Source organism: Macaca nemestrina, chromosome X, assembly GCF_043159975.1.
Source record: "Macaca nemestrina isolate mMacNem1 chromosome X, mMacNem.hap1, whole genome shotgun sequence".
NCBI classification, from domain to species: Eukaryota; Metazoa; Chordata; class Mammalia; order Primates; family Cercopithecidae; genus Macaca; species Macaca nemestrina.
Window position 1 is genome coordinate 139983847 of NC_092145.1, and position 12430 is coordinate 139996276.

General features: G+C 37.0%; 1 long non-coding RNA gene across 1 annotated transcript in view; it reads right to left on the reverse strand.

Moving 5' to 3' along the window:
- Positions 1 to 12430, reverse strand: part of LOC139360638 (uncharacterized) — a 208043-nt gene that overhangs the window by 40114 nt on the left and 155499 nt on the right. Inside the window, exon 3 of the long non-coding RNA XR_011618137.1 lies at positions 4492 to 4581. This is a non-coding gene — a long non-coding RNA (uncharacterized lncRNA). The remainder of the gene's footprint in view (positions 1 to 4491; positions 4582 to 12430) is intronic.

Here is a 12430-nt window from a genome sequence, read left to right on the forward strand (position 1 = left end):
TGTCACAAGTTCATCAAAACATTTAAATAGCTTGCTAATCCACTAGAAATCCAATAAATTTAAGAACTCCTGTGCCCATATGGGTTTAGTCAGGAAAACAGCAGCACCACATTATTACAAGTAAGAAGTTTAACATAAAAATCAGGACTCATATGAACATGGGAGAAGTTGGAGGAGTGAAGGTACGGAAGGGGCTGTAGCCAGAGGATGGAAGGTTTAAGGACTTCACCGGAAGCATTGAAGTGGGCCAAGAAGCAGAAAGTGAGGAAATCCAAGAAGCCACTATTCTGGCCACCAAAATAGGAGCTTGAAGAGAGATCTTTGAAGCCGCTGAATCAGCAAAACCCACTGCATTTCACAAAGCTGCTGTATGTTAGCTCTACAATTATACCTTGTATCTCCACCTTCCAAATTTTACAAAAATACCTGTCATCGGCAAAATTCAATCCAGAATTGCACAGGAAAGAATTTTCTGGGAAATATAGTTCCCAGCCTTAGATGGCAATAGTGCTGAGACAAGTTGACACAGAAAATCCAGCAAACTCCCCAACCAATTAGGCTTATCTGTCCAAATCTATGAGTCATGGTCTGATCTCTTTATCTCTCCCCACTTCAGGTGGCTTCAATGCCCTTCTGTTCTCTACATAAGCCTGTTTCTGAGAAGAACCTCTGGGAAAAATAGGCATATCTGTCCTCTCCATGTACAATAGCTTTGGCTCAACCCACTGTGATCAATGTTTATGGAAAAGAGACAAAAGCCTGCAAGTGGGCTTAGGAGTGGCAGACTTTAGAGGAACTAGGAATAATATGTGGCATATGGTTAGCTTTCCTGCCTTTAGACTTAATTATCCATTATAATGAGCACCTATCAACCCAGGCACACCCTACAATTGTCGCCACCATGATGCAGAATTTATTCTCTGGTATCCGAGTCAGAAAGCAAAGTAGCTCCTATGAAAATAGCCTGAAGTCCAATCCACATAAGCTTCATCCACATGAGCCTTTACCCACATTGAAGAAGGCAAACCTCAAGGCTTCTTTTGCATCATTACTATCTCTGAGGCCTTGCAGATGGGTAACGTGGAGACTATAAAACACAATTTGCTAAAATTATAACCTTACTAACTCTCTGTCCATTTGGGAAGGGGACAGATTAGCAAATGGTGCACTAAGTGGATTTTAACTCCATATATTACTGGTCCCCTGAGAACTTCTTTTTTTAAAGTTCTTCTGGGAAACAAGAATATCAGCTCTATCTGCAAAACTGAATAAAACTAAAAAAGAGGTGGTGGCAGCCTCCTTCAGTTTTCTTTCTTTTTAAATATCAAGTCACATATTTAGTGGTGGGTTTTGTTGTGTTGTATTTTCATTTTTAACTGTGCCTCAGAACCTTGCTACTCCAAGTGTGATCCTTGGACCAGCAATATCAGTATCACCTGGAAGCATGTAGAAATATAAAATCTCAGGTTCCACCCAGGACCTGCTAAATCAGAATGTGCATTTTAACATAATGACCAAGTGATTCATATGCCCTAGGAAGTAAAACTGACGGTAACGAGTAAAGTTATTAGATTTTCATATACTCAATGGCTTGCTAACAGAGATTTTTTTATACCACATGGTATCCGTGCTCTAAGCCAGGGGTTTTTACTCTATGGGAGAGCAGGTGAATCCTTTGCTTTAAAACATGAGCTTAGCTATCTTGGGAACTCTTGTGATTCCATGACTCCCAACTGAAGGGCCTGATTTTCATAACTGAGGGAAATGTGACAACTTTCCCATATTCAAAATGCTTTTACTGAACTTTGGCCCCTTCCCTTCTACTTTTCGTGCTTCAGGGAGAGTCAAGGCCATTTGATTTTTCAGGAGTGGTCTATGAATGATCCCTGCATGGTCTGAGAAATCCAGAGTCCTGGAGGAAATTTCCATGTCTAGATTTAGATAATAATCACTACAGCATGTGTTCACAGTGCGGTGCTCATACCATTTTCATGCACACCTGCTCCTGGTGGGCGTGCTTTTCCTCTCAACAGCCAGCACCTGTGTGTCTTTTGTTGGCCAGCAGCCCTCCGGCTGTCATAACCTGCTCTGCCTGCGTGCATGGAAACCCAGAAATGCCTGAGAATTTATATCCCTCATCCACAGCCCTCTAACTCATGTCTGACTAAGTGGAGAGAACAAATATACTCCAGCTCCCTTGCTCACTGGATAGAAAACTCTGAAGTGTATCTACACTGTTTCCAGAACCTTGCCTGTGGTATATTACTTGATAGCATACACTTGCTTGACCTCCTTCCCTTCCTTGTCCTGCTTCTTTGGTGGTTGTTCCTAGAAACAGTTTCTACTAAATCACTTTTACATGAAGCCTTGCCTCGGGCTCTGCTTCTTGGGAACCCAACCTAAGATGGTTACTTTCTTGGCCTCCCCTATTGTATACTATGGTTTGTAATTTGAGATGAAATTTATTATTTCTATATACTTATCAAATATCCTCTCTGTAACAGGCACTGAGCTAGGGGTGGAAATATGGTAGTGATCAGGAGGGATATGGTTCCTGCCTTCAAGGAGCTTACACCTAGGCAGAGAAAAGACTCTGAAGTCTGATGAAGGTTATGATCAACTATATGATGTTATTATGCATAAGATAAAGACAAATTTATCTCACAGGAGTAGCTCAGCTTTTCTTCCTATTAAGACCTGAGAAAAATGACTTCCCCGGGGCCTCAAACAGGAGACACAGCATTTTAATTGTATACATAAAATGTAAAATTTATATCTATGCTTTTAGGGATTAAGTCAACAAATTTTTTTGAGTACCTACCTTCAGGCACTATGGAAATAAAATGAGTAAGGCATAATTCCTTGCTTCAAGGAGATAACTCACTAAGAGAGGAAAGTCAGATTCACAAAGAAATCAGTATAAAACAATCTGGTAAATGTCGTTGTCAAAATATGTCCAGTATGTTTTAGGAACACAGAGAAGTAATTACTCTTGTGAGGGTGCCAGAGAGAGGTAGTAACACTTGAGTGACTCTGTAAAGGCAGAGGTTTGTTAGGCAAAGTCACTGCAGACAGAAAGGACAAAGGTAAGGCTAGGTGGGGTAAATTGCCCTGAGATCCAAGCATGAAGTACAAGGTGAGAAGTGAGAAGAAATGAAGGTAGAGATGTAGACAAAGGGAGATAACACAGGGCCTTGAGCGACATGTTAAAACACTTGGATATCTTTGGAGGCCATCTGTTAGAAGGTTAATTTTAAGCATGGGAAGAACAATAGACACAGATTTCCATTTGAAACCAACCACCCTGCCAACATCTTAGATGACTCCAATTTAAGAAAGATCATTCAGGAGACTTATAATAATCTAGGTTTGAGATCATGTGGGCCTGCTTCAGAGATAAGGAGGAAGAGATGGATTTGAGAAATATTTAGAAAGCAAATCATTACAGCTGAAAAGCAGTATGGTTTACCTCAAAATATGTGATATAGAGGCATTACCGTTCAAAATAGAACACAAACATTGGCCCTGGGTGCACCTGAGCTCTCATATTGAATGATACATGGCATACACAGAATTTTCTCAAAACTTGGGAAGTCTGCTAGACTTGTATTCACAGATGAACCTACAAGCACAGCCCAAGGCAGGTATTGGAGATAAGAGACATCTGGGGCCAGATTTGTGAGCAGGCCTCTACTCCCTGATGAAAGAAAAGGTGCCTGGAAAAGGCCACCCCAAACAAGAAATAAGGTCAAGGCAGCTAAAATAACATAAAGTGAGCAAATGTTGAAAAGTTCAGAAAATAACATGTTGAAATAAACATTATTTTTCCCAAAATTACTGCTAATGCATTTGCACTCTGAATGACCTTATTTAAAACAAAGATTTTTAAAGCTGCCAGATTGCCCTCCAACTAGAAGGCATGATGAAGAGACATAATTCCCTATCCCTCTGTCCTTAGCAGGTGGGTACTGAGAAATATTCAGATTTGCAAATTGATTTTTCCCCCACCTATTAGTCATCAGTGCTAATACTTTCCTGTAGCATCTTAACGTCATACTAAATTCGACAGAACCAAGGAGTTAAGAGTAGTGATTCTCAACCTTCACTGCACAGTTGAATCACCTGAGAGCTACAAAAAATAAAATACTAATGCCTGTAGCCCAACCTCACAGATTCCGATTTAATTGACCTGGCTTTGAATATCGGGATTTTTTTTCAATGTTAAAATTTTTAATTAGTAGAAATATATTTCAGACATATATTGTAGGAATAATATACCACCAAGTGAGATTCATTTCAGGAATTCAATGTTGATGTTCCTGAATATCAGGATTTTTTAAAACTCCTGGGGATACTGTTGTGCAACTAGGATTGAGAAACACTGAGTGGGACACTGGTCTCAAAATGGCCCTGTACTGGCAAAGAGGAGTAAGTACTCACTTTTTTATTCCTCAACAGTCCTGCAGAGTCTAAGTGCAGGGTGGTACTCACCTTTTTCATAGGCAAGCAGCCAGAAGACTTGAAATCTCTCTGATCAGTTTAGTTTATCCAGATGACCTTCTTCCCAGCTCCTTGAGTACCCTAGGTGTAAATTAAAGAGACAGACACACAGTATGTGTGATTTTCTCCAACAAGGAAGGGGTCTGTCAGTGAAATGGACATGTTTTCAAACACCAGAAGGGATCTCAGTGCTCTTCTCATTGCACATTGAAAGTCTAATAAAGAGCGCTGCTATATCTTGAAGAAATTACCTCATTGATTTTTGGAAGGAAAAAATCATTAAAGATAAAATGTAATGAAAACACATAGAAATATAAAGTGCTAAAACTAAATAAGGAAATATGTAAACACATTATGGCAGAGTGAGAAGGTTGGAGCTAAATATACCATTGATATCAGCGAGGATCGTGAAATTGAGGGATGATACATGTGATCACATGATATTAATGAAAATGCTGTTCAAATGATTGAATATTCACATTTCAGCGAGAAAGGTCTACCATGGGGGATAAAAGAGCCTAGGAATTCTAAGTCTACAGTGACTCTGAGTCGAAGTCAAATCAAAGAAAAAGGGCTAAATTTTATGGAGTATATCACGCTATGCCAAACATTTGATGCCTGCAACAGACCTAGGAGGTAGATATTACTAATCCAATTTTGCAGATAGGTAAACTGACATCCCATGAGTATAAGAGACAAAAACTTGTAACTTTTTGATAGTAAGACACAGTACAGCATGGTGGCTAAAAGTAGGGACTTAGGTGCTCCAATGCCCAAGTTCATAGTACAATTTCCCAGCTATTTGCTTACTCTTTCCCTACCTCAGTTTATTCATCTATAAAATAGGGATAACAATAATTTCTCCCTCATAGGGTTTTGTGAGGATTAAATTAGTTAATGCCTATCCAACCACTTGGAAGGCTAAGACTGCTAAGGCTTAGAAGGATAAGCAGCATATTGTAAGTGTTACCTAAAATTATTATGGCCTGTTATCCTAAAGATAACAGGAAAAGGAATGTATTTCAAGGAGGAGGGCATACCTGTGATATAAACAAGAGAAGAAACCAAAAGTAGCCCAGAAACTCTGAGGAAATGCTAGAAAATTTAAATCATTTAGAAACAGACAAAGGGAGAAAACTAAGCAGGGATAGCCATAGCCCAAAACACTAGGGGTAGAAGTAGCTCTTTATAAGAGAGATCCAGAGGAACTCAAACCCAGAGGGGGCACCCACAAAGAGCAGGTGTGGGCCAAGAAGTAAGAATAGAGCTGGTCAATGATGGTGCTGCATTCAGAACAGCCAGGCCAGCTGGGTGCCCTCCAGAATGCGGACAACACAGGAAAGAGATCTCAGAGATTTCTGACACCTAGCCAACTGTATTAGTCAAGTTTTCACGCTGCTGACAAAGACATACCCGAGACTGGGCAATTTACAAAAGAAAGAGGTTTAATTGACTTACAGTTCCACGTGGCTTGGGAGGCCTCACAATCATGGTGGAAGCCAAGGAGGAGCAAGTCACATCTTACATGGATGGCAGCAGGCAAAAAGAGAGTTTGTGCAGGGAAACTCCTCTTTTTAAAACCAACAGATCTCGTGAGACTTATTCACTATTGCGAGAACAGCATGAGAAAGAACTGCCTCCATGATTCAATTACCTCCCACTGGGTCCCTCCCATGGTACATGGGAATTGTGGGAGTTATAATTCAAGATGATATTTGGGTAGGGACACAGAGCCAAACCATATCACCAGCCAACACTAAGAACTGAAGTCTGAATAAAGGAACACCCTGTCTGTCCTGAGCCCCTGATTTGGGTATAGAGGTCTAAGAGAAATGCAAAATAGAGTACGAGAGAAATCCAGATTCCCAAAACAGATGTGGAGAAAATAAACCCAACCAAGGCATTGCCTCCCAGCAGGAAAATAACTAAATTACTCCACCACCCAAGTAAATCTCCCCTCATTTGGCAAAGGGAGGGTTCCTCACAGACAAGGCCACCTGACCAAGGCCCAAAACTACATGTGAATACTGGATGTCAGGAATAATATTCAAAGAAAATATCGTTTACTCCAAACTGACACCAGGAGTTATACAAAATCTAAGTAGAAAAAATTGAGGAAGCTGTCAACTAAGCACTAGGCTTAGATGACTTTACAGAGGAATAACACATCTAAAGAACAGATAACTTAAACACGATTTAAATGCCTCACTGCATAAAAAAGCAAGAAAACTTCCCATATTCTTTTTATAAACTAAGCCAATGTTGATATCAAAGCCCAACAAAGATTACGCAAGAAAGAAAACTAGATACTAATATCACATCTGATTTAGTAATGAAAAATTCTAAATGAAATATGGATATATGATATTCAGCAGGACAATTCTCCATTGCCAATGAAGGTTTTATAATCTACCGTATTAACTCATGTAATATTTCCTATGTGCTAGCTTTTGTTCTAAGTGCTCTCTCTATATATATATAATATGTACAATATATATGCACATATATATATATAAATTCACTTAATCCTCAGTGAAGACCTATAAGATAGGCATTATTATTATGAGTTACAGAGAAGGAAACAGAAGCATAAGAACCTTAAGTGGCCTCCTCAAGGTGACAGAGCTAAAGAGTAGCAGAGCTAGGATTTGAACATAGGCAAGGCAGCTTAGAGCCTGTGCACTTCTCCACAATGCTATATTGCCTCTTGTTAAAAAAAATAAGGAAAATGTAATATTGTCATCTGTATAGGTGCTGAAAAGACATTTGGTGAAAGTCAACCTCCATCGAGAATTATTTTTTCTTGGCTACTTTTTTATTGTGATAAAATATACATGATATAAGATTTACCATTTTAACCATTTTTAAGTGTACACTTCAGTGACATAAGCACATTCACATGTTGTGCAGCCATCACCGCCATCCATCTCCAGAACTTTCATCAAGAATTTTTAAAAGTCAAGATCAAATATATCTATCCCACCATAATGGAGAACTAGAAACATTGTCATTAAAGTATGAAACAAAGCCAGAGTGTCTACTATTCCTACAATTATTTACCATTGCTCTGGAGCACTGACAGCACAAAAACAGAGGAGAAAGTTAAATTAAAACTATAAAAATTGCAAAATGTTTTTATTACCATCATTTGGAGCTGGTTTCAGGATATATTTCTGAAATATGAAAGAATTAACTGCAAAACATTCATAAATAATAGTAGAATGCAAACATGTGACTAGGTCTAAAATTAATGTACACAAATAATCATCCCATTTACAAACCATAACCAATTAGAATAAATGAAAAAATACCACAATTTAAGGTAGTCTTACATACATGCAAAATACCTAGAAATAAACATAACAAAGTTGTAATAGAAAACTTTCAAATGCCAGTAGAAAGTGCAAAAGAAAGTTTGAAAAATGGAAAGACAAACCATATTCTATGATTAGTAGGTTGGTTATCATAAAAATGTCAAGTGTCCCTAAGTAATGTGATCTTGTTAAGAATAACAACAGAAATTTTGTTCGCAACTCACAAGCAGAGTCTAAAGTTTATCTGGAAAAGAATAAGGCAAAATTATATATAAAAACTCAGAAAATAGACACAAATAAGAAGGAGATAGCATTACTGGACATTAAAAGATGTTATAGAGATAAAAACCATTTAAATGATCAGTGGGGCACAATAGAAGTAGACCAACTACATATGAACATTTCTTTCTGATAAAGGTGATAGTTTATAACCATGGGGAAGAGAGGGACTGTTCTTAATTTTAGTTAGGCAGTTAGGTAGCCATCTAAACAATAAAATTGGACCCACACATCACATCTTATACCAAAATAAATTCCAACTTGAAAAAATATTTTCATTTTAAAATTAAATAAAACTGAAAATTAATGGAATACCTTCATAATTTTAGGGAGAGGGTGGTCTTTCTAAATATTAAAAATCCTGGAGCCGTAAGATAAAATACTGGGAAAATCTATAACCTAATTTTTTGTTTGAAGTCTGCTTAGCAGAAACCACCACAAGCAAAGCCAAAAGACAAATATCAACTTGGGAAATTATCTGCAATTCATACTGTAAAATGCTAATTTATTTAAAATGTAAAAATTTCCTACAAAACAAGACCAAAAAAAAGAAACCAATAGAAAAATAAGAAGGAATATCAACATACAGTTCACCGAAAAGGAAATAGAAGTGGCTTTTAAACATATTTTAAAGACTCAGCCTCACTCATAATGAAAGAAAAGTGTAGCAAAATTATACTAATATATACTAGTTCTTCTATCAGATTGGTGATACTGAGAAGTTTGATAACATGGTCTATTGGAGTGATGAGAAGAAAGTCGTTCTCTCATGATGTTGCTGCTGAGGGTATGAACTGATAAACTTTCATGGAGGTAGCCTGGAAATATTAATCAAAATTACAAATTTGCATTCCTACTGAGCCAACAGCACGACTTTGGGGAATTTATCATATGGACATTTATACTCCCTTATTTGTTGTGCATTTTTTGTGTTTACAAATGATTGGAAACACTCAAAACATTCAAAGAGGCATTGGTTAAATAAATTAAGGTACATCCATACAAAGCAATACTATACAGCTATAAAAATAATGTGGAAGTCGTTTAGGTGGTGATCTGAAAAAAATCATCAAAACATAATGCTAAGTAAAAGAAAGCACACTGCCATTTGTAAAAAAAAATTAAAAATGGGGAAGGGTATAGAAGATATTATTTGCTACTACATATGTGTTTAGTAGTGTATACAATAACTCTGGAAGAATACATATGAGAGGGGTAGCAGTTACCTCTGGGACAGGAATTGGATGGCAGAAACAGTAGTGAGGAAAATGAATTATCATAATTTCAGAATTCCAAGACTAAAAAAAAATTAAAATAACTTTAAGAAACAGGAATTAAGCATTTAAAATTCTGAGGGAAAGTGATTAGGAACCTATAATTTATGCTTAGCCATACTACAAGTGTAAGAACAAAATACATTTTGAGACACGCAAAAATGCAGATAATTTGCATACATCTGTATGAAAACTGCTTTACAAAAGTTAATCTAACAAAAAAAAAGAATATTATACATGAAAACTTGAGATAGAAGAAGCAATGGCAATTGACTGTAACCTGAAAGAAGCACTGAAATTTGATGCTTGTAAAATCCTCTCAAGTTTGGTAGCATGGACATTTCTATAGGAAGAACTCCCTGTAGTGAAAAATAGTCACATAAACCTAATACTGCAAGTGCTATTTTGTTTTAATATCTTAAAATTAATCTAAAAGCAAAGCCAAAGACAATTTTAGTTACAAAATAAAATTGCATAAATCTAGATTATGTAAAAACAATAATTTAACAAAATCAGGTGATATCAGCTGGTATGAGCCAAATTCCTCACCTTTCAGAGTGGGACAGTAACAGACTATATATCAGTCTAATAAATCAAGGAATGCAATTACATGCTTATTATTTAAAATAATACCATTTAACACCAGAAAAATACTTTTACAAAGGAATCCGTTCAAAGTGTTTACCTCTGGGGAAAAGGGCTGGGAATTGTAGCAGGGGGAAAGTTAATTTTTATTTTTCAATAAGATATTTAATGTGGTTTAGAATTTTACTATGTGCAGTTTTAAAATACCACATGAAAATTAAAAAGGGGGTGAGGAGAGGGAGTAACTTGTTCAAAACCATTATACATGTATTAAGTGATGGAGCTGCATTCCAACCCAGATTCATTGAAGTAAAAAGTCTGGTTCTCAAATTTAGGCAGGCATCAGAATCCCTTGTCAGCTTGCTAAAACACAGATTGCTGTACCCCACTCCTGGAGTTTCTGATTTAGTACATCCAGGATGGGGCCCAAGAACTTGCATTTCTAATGAGTTCCCAAGTGATGGCGATGGTGCTGGTCCAAGAACCAACTTTGAGAACTACACACTATACTATATATAACCTCTATCTGTGAGGTCACCAACTTGGAAAAATAATTATTTTTAATGTATCACTAGTTTTGACCACAGTGCTTTGGTTATTGTCTTTTTGGGCTAGAAGAGGAATGTGGAGTTGATTTTTCCATTTCTGCCTCCACGGACACCAGAGAAAAGAAAATCTTTGAATCAACCTATTATTTAAGTGACTTCTCCCACCAGGAAAGAGAACTCTATGTCCAACTGCCTTCAATTTCTGCATTACTGCTTATGAGACCTATGTAACCACCAGGCCCACGAGTGACACCTTACCCAACAGACCGAGAAAAAGAAAAGAAAGAAATTATCTCAGGATTAACATGTGTTCACACATATTCAGTGACTGGCAAGTAATAGTTACCATGTCACTATGGAAATCTCTGTGCAATCTTAACAGCACACTGAATGGTTTGGAGGAAGCTTCTGTCTAAGGAGTTGAGTTGAAAACTTAATTTAAATGATATAAAACCGCAGTGTTATCATCGCAGCCCTGCACAAAGCAGACAATAGAAAACATCACAATTTTACAAATATGATATCTGTGTTAAGCCCTTATCCCTTCTCTTATGTCCACACATTTCTCTTTATTTTTTTCAATTTTTATTTTTTTATTTCAATTGGTTTTTGGGGGAACAGGTGGTGTTTGGTTACATGAATAAGTTCTTTAGTGGTGATTTCTGAGATTTTGGTGCACCCATCACCCGAGCAGTGTACACTGTACCCAATGTATAGTCTTTCATCCCTCGCCAGCCCCATCCTTTCCGTGAGTCCCCAAAGTCCAATGTATCATTCTTATGCCTTTGTGTCCTCATAGCTTAGCTCCCATATGTGAATGAGAACACACAATGTTTGGTTTTTCATTCCTGAGTTACTTCATTTAGAATAATAGTCTCCAATTCCATCCAGTTTGCTGTGAATGCTATTATTTCATTTCTTTTTATGGCTGCGTAGTATTCCATGGTGTGTGTGTGTGTGTGTGTGTATGTATGTGTGTGTATAGATATATAATTTATATATGTATATGTATATATATTTTCATATACCATATATATCATATTTTCTTTATCTACTCATTGATTGATGGGCGTTTGGGCTGGTTCCATATTTTTACAATTGCAAATTATGCTGCTATAAACATGCACGTGCAAGTATCTTTTTCGTATAATGACTTATTTTCTTCTGGATAGATACCTAGTAGTGAGATTGCTGGATCAAATGGCAGATCTGTTTTTAGTTCTTTAAGGATGCTCCACACTGTTTTCCATAGTGGTTGTACCAGTTTACGTTCCCATCAGCAGTGTAGAAGTGTTCCCTTTTCACTACATCCATGCCAACATCTATTATTTTTTTAATTTTTTTTATTATGGCCATTCTTACAGGAGTAAGGTGGTATAGCATTTTGGTTTTGATTTGCATTTCCCTGATCATTAATGATGTTGAGCATTTTTTCATATGTTTGATGGCCACTTGTTTATCTTCTTTTGAGAATTGTCTATTCATGTCCTTAGCCCACTTTTTGATGGGATCATTTGTTTTTTTCTTGTTAATTTGTTTGTGTACCTTGTAGATTCTGGATATTAGTCCTTTGTCAGATGTATAGATTGTGAAGATTTTCTCCCACTCTATGGGTTGTCTGTTTACTCTGCTGATTATTTCTTTTGCTGTGCAGAAGCTTTTTAGTTTAATTAAGTCCCATCTATTTATCTTTTTGTTACATTTGCTTTTGGGTTCTTGGTCATGAATTCTTTGCCTAAGTCAATGTCTAGATGGGTTTTTCTGATGTCATCTTCTAGAATCCTTATGGTTTCAGGCCTTAGATTTAAGTCTCTGATCCATCTTGAGTTGATTTTTGTATAAGGTGAGAGATGAGGTTCCAGTTCTATTCTTCTACATGTGTCTTGCCAATTATCCCTGCACCATTTGTTGAATAGGGTGTCCTTTCCCC